The sequence below is a fragment of the Podarcis muralis genome, chromosome 9, assembly GCF_964188315.1.
Source record: "Podarcis muralis chromosome 9, rPodMur119.hap1.1, whole genome shotgun sequence".
Classification (NCBI taxonomy): Eukaryota; Metazoa; Chordata; class Lepidosauria; order Squamata; family Lacertidae; genus Podarcis; species Podarcis muralis.
The window spans coordinates 72674496-72686250 of record NC_135663.1 but is presented as its reverse complement, the minus strand read 5'-3'; the positions used below and the strand labels follow the sequence as shown (position 1 = coordinate 72686250).

Genomic DNA, 11755 nt, shown 5'->3' with positions numbered 1-11755 from the left:
AGAACAAAATTCCTCTTGCTTGCTAACATATATATAGATTTGCTAAATACGATAGAAAGTATCTAAACATTGACTGTTAAGATAAGATAAAGGGTTAAGATTGCAACTATGATATTGGGAATAAACAAGAGAAAAAAGGCAGGAACTAGAAACAAAAAAATTTCTCCAACTAGCCAGAACATGGGAAGTCTTTTGAAATTATATAATTTGGAATGTATAATTGGCTATATTATTTGTATTATGATGTGGCATGATTTGGCATTGTATTAATTGGAGTATTATTAATTAAAAATATTTATATATATATATAAAAGAATATCCGCCTGAAAAAGAAGAAGAAAAAAAGAATGAGGAATAAGGAAGTGGGAGTGATGGGGGTGGAGTTTCACTCAGGACAACGCCATTATCCAAGAGGCTGAATTCTATAGCCTCTCCCAGTAATATTGAAATAAAAAAGGACGGTAAGAAACTTTTCATTGTCTTTATACTTTCCTGGGCAACCAGCCAGGAGCCACTGATAGCATCCTGACAGCCAGAGACCATCTGGGCTGTGAGTCCTGGAAGACCTTCTCCCTTGTCTTGCAGGCCTTTCCCCATCTGTGGTGGGACTAGGGACATATATAAGGTTTGGCCAGTTTGGCCCTCACCGAAGTGCAGGTCCAGGGAGACACAAAAACCACACCTCTCCATTGTGGCTCAGAGTGGCTAGGAGCCTACCCACCCATCCATGGGCCCTCTGGGACACTCCCCTGCTGCTTTGGGGGCTGGGCAAGGTGCTCAGACTCCTCTGGGTGCTTTGGCGGAGGAATCTGGATGTGCTGGTCCCGGGGGGAGTTACCGTGCTGTGGCATCTGAATATAGACTGCATTTTTAATCAAGGCATATATTGGCTTATATTTGATCAGGTTCCTAAATTAAATGGGCTTAGATTTTCAAATGTTTCATGCCAGGCAAGAAGGCCAACTGTTTATAGAGAAAACCTTGGCCATTCTCCTAAGACAAGGGGCCCCCCTTTGATTTATAGCAGAAAACAATTCTCAAAGTCATAAAAGCTGGAATTACAGGTTAAAGAGCAAGGTTACGGAAAATAAAACCATGTGCCTTAAACTTGAGCCAGATCTTCTTTCTAAGGTTAAAAGGCCAAGACCAAATGGAGAAGCATCTAGCTGGCAGAAAGAGAGGCTTTTTGGGAAGTCTTTTTAAAGCATTTTTGGGAAGTCTTTTAAAACTGTTTCTTTCTTAAACTGAGAGAGTTAAAAAGAGCAATAAATGTTGGGAAAGGCAACTGGCTTGGCTGGGGAAGAAGAAGCTTCTTCCTATTTTATTTTGAGGCTGGAAAGGAGGGTGAAAGGGGGGGGTGAACTGAAGAGGTTCCTTTTAAAAGCTGTTTTTTACTGAGTTCCTTCCTTTTTACTTTGAGAAGCTTTATTCTTTTAAAAGGTTACCTATGATAATGTATGAAATATATTGGTTTAAATGTAATTATGCAAAGGATCTAGAAAGAAAGAAATGTTAAATTCTTATTTCATAGAGTCATATTGCTGTAGGAGACCAGGGGGGCAGATGAGCCTAGCTCCCTGCCAGAAATGAGACGCCATCCGAGCAGTTCTGATATATATGGTTGTCAGACATTTGTTTAAAGACCTCCAAAAGGAGATATTTCATTGATGATGCATGAGAATATGAACCCAAGGTCTCTGACATCTGTTCAAGATAAAAATTTAAGATTAACCATTTGTTTTAGAAGGCAATAGGGCAAGGAGGGCAAAGAGGTGAGCTGGTAATTAAGATTCCTTGTTGAGACACATGTAAAGATATATTAATACTTGTTTGTCAATTATAAATGGAAGGAAATATAGCTCTTTGTCTCCCATAAAAGGCAATAGGAAATGAGTGTATTTTTGTGATTGGTCATACCAATCAGCCAATAGGAATTCCAACCAGGCTGGTTGGACAGATGCAGCCAGAGGAGAAGCAAAGGGGGCTGGATTAAGGAAATATAAGTGCTGGCCATAATGGCAGGAGGCCAGGCCAGAGCTTGGTAATCATATACCACTGTGCCTCACATTTATTTGTCTGACAAATAAATTATTATTTTAATTTCTCTGTTGCTGCGTTGAATATTTCATTCCAGCTAAGCGTTAACCACAAGCAGGGTGCTACATTTTATGGTGCCGTGACTCGGATAAGTGGTCTGCTGGAACGCAGCCCCTTCGCCTACTGAGCAGGGTACAAGACAGAGGATCACTCACTGCCTACTCAGCGCGCAATGGAAAATTTTTTTCCAGGGGAACGCAGCAGTCTCGTCTGTCTGATACCCTGCCCACCGACGGCGACGGACCGGGGGGAAACGGAACCAGCTAAGGGTAAGTGCACTAAAGGGTTTTGGCCCTCCAATTAATTGGGAGGAAGAGAAGTCCTGATCAAACTTCTGCGTCTCAGTAAAGGGGAACTGAGTACGCTAGGTGGCTGGGTACATCAGATGGTGATCTGGTGTAGGGAAAAGGGAAGATTGGGAGGTAGAGTGTGGTTGAAGTATCTTGCGCATTGCATGTGTGAGAAAGTACAATGTGTAGCTGACCTAAGTGTGGAGTGAGTGCTACTTCGTTTCCCAGTAAGGTGTGTGTGTGAGTGACTGAGTGGATACTTCACAGGGCCATACAATGGGAATTGGGGGTTCAAAGGGGGAAATACACCTCTTGAATGTATGTTAAATAATTTTAAGAAAGCCTTCTCAGGGGCATATGGAGTCAAAATGACGCCAGGGCGCTTGAGAACGTTATGTGAACTAGAATGGCCAAAACAAAATACTGAATGGCCATTTCAAGGAACCTTTGATATAAATTTAGTAAGCAAACTTTGGTCTAACATCACCAAAGAAACTGGAGGGTGCCCAGAACAATTTTCATATATAGATTCCTGGCTGAGCACATTAAATAAAAATCCTCCATGGATAAGGGAATGCAAAGTCCAACGATGCAAATTATTGGCTGTAAAAGCCAAAGCTAGGAAAGGAATCTTGCCAAACAAATTCAAACCCTCCACCAGTTGTAACCCCAAGGCAAGAAAGTGGAATGAATAATGGGGGTGGAGTCATAGAACTTGATTCCTTGATAGATTATGATAAATATCTTCAGGAGGCATTGGAGTCCTATAATGAAGCCCAAGCAGAAGTGGTTATTCCACCTGTGAGTCCCAGTAGAACTCCATCTACAGTCTCCTTTAGTGGAACAACTGATTGCCTACCCTAAACCCCTGTACATCTATTATTACAGAAGTTACAGGGAGACCTTAATCGGTCAGCAAGCAATACAGCTAGGCGTATAGAGCTGCCAAAAGAACGCCTTGGGACAGATACCATCCCCTATGATTTGAGGCCCCTAGAGCAAAGTGAAGAAAAAGGTCACGTAGTAGCCCCTCTTAGAAGAGTATTTGATGCACTTGAGGAGCCTGTGCTGGTTAATGGGCAACCTGGACCACGGCCACCTCGAACTTCGACCCTGCAATGTATTCCATTCACAACTACAGTCTGATGAATTGGAAAACGCCCCATCTTTCGCAGAAAAACCTCAGGCTATGATGGACTTGGTGACTTCAATAGTAAAATACTCATAGTCCTACTTGGACAGATTGTCGCCAGCTCCTGAATACTCTCTTCACCACTGAGGAAAGGAGAGACGTAATTAAAAAGGTACAGATATATTTGCGTGAGCAGGCCAGAGTGGGAAATATTTATAATATTGACCGTCATCTCCAGGACAACTATCCCTTGGAAGATCCTAATTGGGATCCAAACAATGCGATTCACCTGGCCAGACTTACCACCTACCGCCAGACGCTTGTGCAAGGTATTTGCAGGGCATGCCAGAAGCCCACTAATATGTCTAAAGTCTCAGGAGGGTAGATGTGTTACCCATAACACTGTTTCGTGTTCGGTGCGCACCCACAAAAAGACTTAAGTTGTCACCTTTTGAGCTCCTGTATGGGAGGCCGCCCTCCTTTGTTCAGGATATTCCAACTGACCTCAAACAAATAGGAGACCATGTGACACAGGGATAAGTGCAATCTCTCTCCCGTGTTTTTGTCTCTCTCCCGTGTTTGTTTGTTTGTTGTTGTTTTTTTCTTAACAGGTGGGCCCTCAAGCACACGCCGTGCAGCATTGCCAAGCCGATTCATCAGCTCCAGGCTGGCATAGCATATGGGTGAAAGAGTGGAAAACGTGATCCACTTGCACCTAAGTGGCGTAGACCTTACACCGTCTTGCTTTCTACTCCAACAGCGGTGAAGGTAGCTGAGGTGACCCCCTGGATTCATCACTCTCGTTTGAAGAAGTCTGAAGGCAGTTGGACGTGCAAAGGTGACCCCTCTAATCCTTTAAAACTGACTCTCTCCAAAAACCCCTGTACCTAGCCCTACGGGGAACGGGCTAGGTCACGGGCAACATTAGACGACCGGCCTGCTGCAGCCACAACTTGGAAGCTGGCTGACCTGCGCACGCCTGAAGCTTGAGGAGCATCTGAACCAGCGATTGTGAAAGGGAAGATTCTCTTATACAATTGATTGACTGCCCCCTTGTGGAACAATTATCAGAGATATTACACATTGGGGATCCTTGGGATATATGTTTTGGTCTTGGTGGTTCCCCATTTCTGTCACTGGGGGAATTATATTGGGACTAATAGTTTTATGCTATCACAATAAGGTAATCTTTTGTGGAAGGAATGCATATGCTAGACATCAACATGATTTTATTATTAATCCTGATCCCTTGGTAAGGGGAAGGGTCCTTGAATCTGACCAGATTTGCTAAATATGGATTCAGCTATGACCACAATATGTGGGTAGGTTTAGCTGAAATGGTAGGCAATGTGGCAAATAGGACCAATTGCCTTGTTTGCTCTCTTGGGCCAGATGATTCAGAGGGAGGTATGCCCTTATTACTGATACCATTAAATGCCATTGGTATGGTAAGCGAAATGCCACACCAAACAGAAGTACAGAATTTCCCCGGATGGAACTCAACTATACCTGTACAAGGGGAATTCTGTGTACATAAATCATCAGATGCAGCTGATTCTACCATGATAGGCTCTTCTCATTGTCACTATACTTGGGATTATATTAAGAATAGTCATACCTGGGCACACGGTACTACCTATCGAACTCGGAATACCTTGCCCTGTGCACCTCCTTTTATTCATGCATGGAAAGTGGTATGGAACATAACTGTGACAGAGAAAGGCAATCTAACATACTGCACTGTGAACTCTATACCCCTTTTGATATTTCGCCTTATACACTCCACATACCAAAAAAAACCTCAGACCCGATGGTTGTGGTGGATATGTGGAGAATGGGCATACAAGAAACTCCCTTCCAAATGGAGTGGGACTTGTTTCCTGGGATGGGTATTACCACCAATGTGGATTTGCCCACTAGTTCAGCTAAGCGAACACGAAGGAATGCTGATATTTCTCGTATAGCAGGAGGAAGTACCCAAAGTTGGAGCGGTACTAATGATTGGCCACCAGAGCGCATTATAGCCTATTATGATCCTGCCTCCTGGAATCCTGGTGAGCTCATACAAGGGGCATGGGATCCTATTTATAATCTAAACAGAATAATTCAATTACAAGCAGTAGTGGAACTTGTAACCAATGCAACGGCCCAGAGTTTGAGATTTATTGCACGACAGTTGGATGACTTGCCAAGCAGGGAGGCCTATGTGGAGTCTTGAACTTGACAGGGAATGCCTGTTGCTTTAACATTTCTGATAATGGTGAGGCAATCCGTGTGTTGGCTACAAAGATGGAGAATATAGCACATGTCCCAGTATAAACATGGGAAGGATGGGATATGGGATGGCTCACCAATTGGTTACTTAATGTCACAGGACTCAAAGGGATACTATTGTCTTGCTTGTTTTTCTTGACGGTAGTAATAATGGTTTTATGTATGATGCCATGTATCATCTCATGTTTTAGACGTACAATTAGCAAGATGATTTCGAATGAAACTCTACCTCATATCATGGCCCTATACAGAGCTTTAACTTAGGAAGATCAAGCTATCAAGGACGCTTTGTAGCCAGGTCCTTGAGCTTGAAAGGGGGGAATGTGGCATCTGAATATAGACTGCATTTTTAATCAAGGCATATATTGGCTTATATTTGATCAGGTTCCTAAATTAAATGGGCTTAGATTTTCAAATGTTTCATGCCAGGCAAGAAGGCCAACTGTTTATAGAGAAAACCTTGGCCATTCTCCTAAGACAAGGGGCCCCCCTTTGATTTATAGCAGAAAACAATTCTCAAAGTCATAAAAGCTGGAATTACAGGTTAAAGAGCAAGGTTACGGAAAATAAAACCATGTGCCTTAAACTTGAGCCAGATCTTCTTTCTAAGGTTAAAAGGCCAAGACCAAATGGAGAAGCATCTAGCTGGCAGAAAGAGAGGCTTTTTGGGAAGTCTTTTTAAAGCATTTTTGGGAAGTCTTTTAAAACTGTTTCTTTCTTAAACTGAGAGAGTTAAAAAGAGCAATAAATGTTGGGAAAGGCAACTGGCTTGGCTGGGGAAGAAGAAGCTTCTTCCTATTTTATTTTGAGGCTGGAAAGGAGGGTGAAAGGGGGGGGTGAACTGAAGAGGTTCCTTTTAAAAGCTGTTTTTTACTGAGTTCCTTCCTTTTTACTTTGAGAAGCTTTATTCTTTTAAAAGGTTACCTATGATAATGTATGAAATATATTGGTTTAAATGTAATTATGCAAAGGATCTAGAAAGAAAGAAATGTTAAATTCTTATTTCATAGAGTCATATTGCTGTAGGAGACCAGGGGGGCAGATGAGCCTAGCTCCCTGCCAGAAATGAGACGCCATCCGAGCAGTTCTGATATATATGGTTGTCAGACATTTGTTTAAAGACCTCCAAAAGGAGATATTTCATTGATGATGCATGAGAATATGAACCCAAGGTCTCTGACATCTGTTCAAGATAAAAATTTAAGATTAACCATTTGTTTTAGAAGGCAATAGGGCAAGGAGGGCAAAGAGGTGAGCTGGTAATTAAGATTCCTTGTTGAGACACATGTAAAGATATATTAATACTTGTTTGTCAATTATAAATGGAAGGAAATATAGCTCTTTGTCTCCCATAAAAGGCAATAGGAAATGAGTGTATTTTTGTGATTGGTCATACCAATCAGCCAATAGGAATTCCAACCAGGCTGGTTGGACAGATGCAGCCAGAGGAGAAGCAAAGGGGGCTGGATTAAGGAAATATAAGTGCTGGCCATAATGGCAGGAGGCCAGGCCAGAGCTTGGTAATCATATACCACTGTGCCTCACATTTATTTGTCTGACAAATAAATTATTATTTTAATTTCTCTGTTGCTGCGTTGAATATTTCATTCCAGCTAAGCGTTAACCACAAGCAGGGTGCTACAGTGCGGCGTGGTCTGAGTCCGGTCCTGGGTCGAGGGTCTGGAGGCTGTCCATCAAGGGTGAAGCGGGGTCCAAGGCAAGGAGCCAGGCGTGGTCAGGAACTCAGGGGAGCAGGTCAGCATGCTGGCAGGAACAGGTTTCCAGTGATATTGCTCCCGCAACCTGGGACTGGGCTGACTGGCATTTATCTCCTCTGGGGCTTAGGGTGGTCCCGGCCCACAGGTGACTCGCCTCTCCTGGCCTGGAGGCGAGCACTCCTCCTGAGAGAACTTAGTTCCCTCCGCCTCTCTGCCCTGAGCCTCTGCAGCTCAGGAGAGGCTGGAGGGTTACTGGACCCAGAGGCAACCTCACCTTCCCCTGACAGGGCCGGGAGAGGAGCACCTGCAGGCAATGGGACCTCAATCACCTCCGGAGCCAGCGCGGATTCATCTGGTGTCTGCTCCTGATGATCCAGCACAGGTGAGGGCCCTTCAGATTCAATCCCCTGCCCTGGCTCAGCCGGCCCTGGAGGTGAGGACTCCTGTGCAGGCTTGGATTCCTCAGGTTCAGCCTCTGAATCAGATTCCCAGGCCATCACACTGGAAGGGTGGGGAAACTGTATGTCTTAATTGGCAAGGACGCCTGGGTACACCTCTGCCCGGGATGGTGGGGCCCTGACTGACTCCAGCTACAAAAGCTGTGGCTGCTGAACAGACTCTTGGCTGGAGTGTTGTTTAGGGTTGTTTTTTTGAGGGGAGGGGTTGTTGCTGTTATTTATATTAATTTTTTGTACCTTTATGTTTAGAACTTATAATTCATGTGGAAATTGTTCAGTTTGCTTGTGCACTTTTTTTTTGCATTTTTGCAATTTTTTGCATTTTATTTACATGCTACAAAAACATGGTGTTTAGGAGCATAGTGTTTTTAATTGCCTGAATAAATTAATAACTTAAAAGTGAAACTTGGCAATGAGCTGAGAAACCTCAAACCAACATTCATACTGTACTGAAGCCTCAGCTTCACCATGTTTGCGGAAGACAATTTTAAGAACAATTACACTTGGAAAAGCAGCAAATTGTGTTGAAGTAGTACTGCGTCCCAGTTTGCTTATTGAACTAGATGTTCTTGCCTTCCTGCCAAATCTGTTTTTCATGAAAGCCAATTAATTTGTTCATTATGCGACATTTGAAACCATTTAAGCAATTGCGAGGTGGGCTCCGTGTCTCCATCGCAGCGTTTGGCTGCTTGGAAAGGCCTGGCTGGCCCTTTTGGAATCCACTTCACGGGTTGCGAAATGGTGTAAAAAAAACAGGATGAAAAAACTGAAGCTTCTCTACTGACAGCCCTATAATTTCCCAGCGTTGATGGCTTCCTTTTTCGCTTCAGTATTTGAGCAGCAACCACTTCACACTTATTTAGAAACTCTGGGTCGAAAAGACTAAAATTTAAGCTGATTTCAAAAGAAAATTATCTGATAACATCGTCTCTGTTCCCTTGCCAAACAAAATTCCATTAACCAGCTGAAATGGGATTTAATAACAATCACGTAAACCAATTACTCTCAATTTATAACTCCATTAGGAGCCTCTGTTCATCACCCCACTGCTTTATAGGTCTATGCTTCCTCCTGACTTTAGGCAGATTAAATAACAGACACAACCCGGGGGTGAGAAACATGAAATGCTAATGCAAACGCCTCACAGAAGATTTATTTCTTGAACGCAGGATCATTTAGAAATCCTATTTCTAACACAAGCAATTAAAGCATTAGGAGTAAAGCAGTACAGAAGAATAATGTGGGGCGCAGGCTGCAGGCTCTGACTCCGAATGCTGCTATTTATTGCCGTTGCATCCTACCCTTCGTTTAGACAGCTCATAGCAGCTTGCTTGAAGTTCCCAATAGTGTCCTATCCAGGCATTGATCCACCCTGTGCCTGTTTAGCTTCACTGATGACAGCATCAAGCGCTCTCAGAGTCTTTCACAGGGTGAAGTCACTTTCAAAGCTTAAAAGCAATGAGAAGAGATTAGTGCATGATACAATAGGCCGGAGACAAATCGATGAGCGAGGGCAGGGCTGGCCCAAGACATTCTGGCACCTGAGGCAAATCACAAAACGGTGCCAACCCCCCTCCCCCGAAGAAGAAATAAATGAAGATCTGAATCAGTGATAGGGGCTGGGCGAGGTGGAGTGAATATGTGAACATGGTGGGGGGGGGATACAATCAAGCTTATCCAATGGTTGATGTCAGGGCTGGTTCACCTGTGGGTCAGCACAGAGACTCAGGACTCAGCTGTTGTTGTTTAGTCGTTTAGTCATGTCCGACTCTTCATGACCCCATGGACCAGAGCATGCCAGGCACTCCTGTCTTCCACTGCCTCCTGCAGTTTGGTCAAACTCATGCTAGTAGCTTCGAGAACACTTTCCAACCATCTCATCCTTTGTCGTCCCCTTCTCCTTGTGCCCTTCATCTTTCCCAACATCAGGGTCTTTTCCAGGGAGTCTTCTCTTCTCATGAGGTGGCCAAAGTATTGGAACCTCAGCTTCAGGATCTGTCCTTCCAGTCAGCACTCAGCGCTGATTTCCTTAAGAATGGACAGGTTTGATCTTCTTGCAGTCCATGGGACTCTCAAGAGTCTCCTCCAGCACCATAATTCAATTAAGGATCCCAATTAAGTGAATCTATGTCACTTCTATGTCTTGTAATCTGCCCCTGTACCCTCTGTGCTTTCTGTTCTGCCACTTTCTGAGCTCTCTGTGACTTTGGAGAAGGGGGGCGAATGCTGTGCAGAGACTGTGAATCTGTTAACCCTCTCTCTTCCAGTGTTTCTTCTCCTAGCTGTTCCCCATCCAGTATTTCCCAGCTTCTGCCTTCTGAACTATGTCCCTCTGCAAACCAACGTTCCAAATCTATACTGTCCTCCTGCTCCTGGGAACCAATCAGGATCTGGTTCAGGAGCAGGGGGAGGGGCAGGTTTCCACCATTCCTCATCAGTGGAGCCCACCTCAACACGGTCCCTGACATCCACCAATATTTAAGTATTTAAATATGCATTAAATGCTCCTCTACTTGACCAATTCATTTGGAAAGATGTCTACACATAGGCAAGGTGAGCCAGAGAAAGTGAGACTGGCGAAACAGAATCAATTTGAATTATGCTCATTTTGAAATATAAATGTGATAGTGTGTCTCAGGCCCAAGGCTACAACAACAGTGATATAATTACTAGAAGCCTCTTACATTCCTAATATTTGTCCCAAAGGAACAATATGTCTGTTTTGTAGTGCTTTTGACTTTCTGTTTTCATGTTAGTTATATTCCCTTCGTTTTTCTTATTCTGTATCGTTGTAGATGATTAAAAATCTGAATAATTTATTTATTAAGAATAAATAGCTGACTCACTTATGAAATAGCTGATTCTCAGAAGGCAATTATGACTTCTCCAAATAAGTGTTGTAAATTTGGAAAAGAAATAATTGAACTCCTGTATCATTGGATTTCTCCATGCAACCTTGGCAGTAGATTTTCTGGGTGAGAACATCCAGTGCTTAATTGGAGCCAAGATTCATCAGGGCTTAACCCTGAAACATGTTTTCAGTAATTGGACAAAGTCCTGGGGCAGAAGAAGACCTAACAAGAGTGCTTGAGTAGCATACTGCCCTAATCACACAGATGCTTTCCTGCCCTATAGTCTTAGGTTTGGCCTTGGAAATCTATGGAAACTCAATGGAGTGTCTTGAATGCTCCAGCATTTAGGAACTGGATGATTTCTACTTCAGGAACCCCTTGTTTTAAGGATTTTTATTGCATTTTGTATTTCATTCTCTACGTAAACTGCCCAGGGTGCTTGGTTTGACGGATGGTGCTTAAATAAATACAAATAATGTGCATCTAAACAATGCACAGAGTGCACAGAGAGTATACAGCAAAAACTGGTAAATGGTTACAATGAAGCGGATTTGCGCATGTTTGTTCACGAATAATTTGCTTCACGGTTTACACACAACTTTCCTCTCCTTTCTGGATGAAGGTATTGTGGGGCTGTTGGGAATCACACTTTGAAATATGGAGGAGAAAGGACTTCTGCAAATGTGTTCTTTCATGGTTTTGAGTTGTAATGGGGGGGGGGGGAATCAACCCACCAAAGTAGCCAGGAGACCACAACTTCTTGTGTTTGCAACTCATGCCCATTGCTAGGGACATTGATGTGCTCTTATGCCCAGCCTGTGGGTGGGTTGACTAGATTATATTTACTGTAGGCATAGTTCTCAATGAGATGACAAATGCGCTTGAGCTATACCCATACAGACAGCAGGGAAAGATCTATGCAACTTGAAAGGTC

At 43.4% G+C, this 11755-nt stretch overlaps 1 long non-coding RNA gene across 1 annotated transcript; it reads left to right on the top strand.

The window, feature by feature from the left end:
• Positions 1–848: 848 nt before the first annotated feature.
• LOC144328901 (uncharacterized) lies at positions 849–7379 on the top strand. The gene is made up of 2 exons (XR_013394281.1): positions 849–2366; positions 4280–7379. It is a non-coding gene; the product is annotated as an uncharacterized LOC144328901 (long non-coding RNA).
• Positions 7380–11755: the final 4376 nt, after the last annotated feature.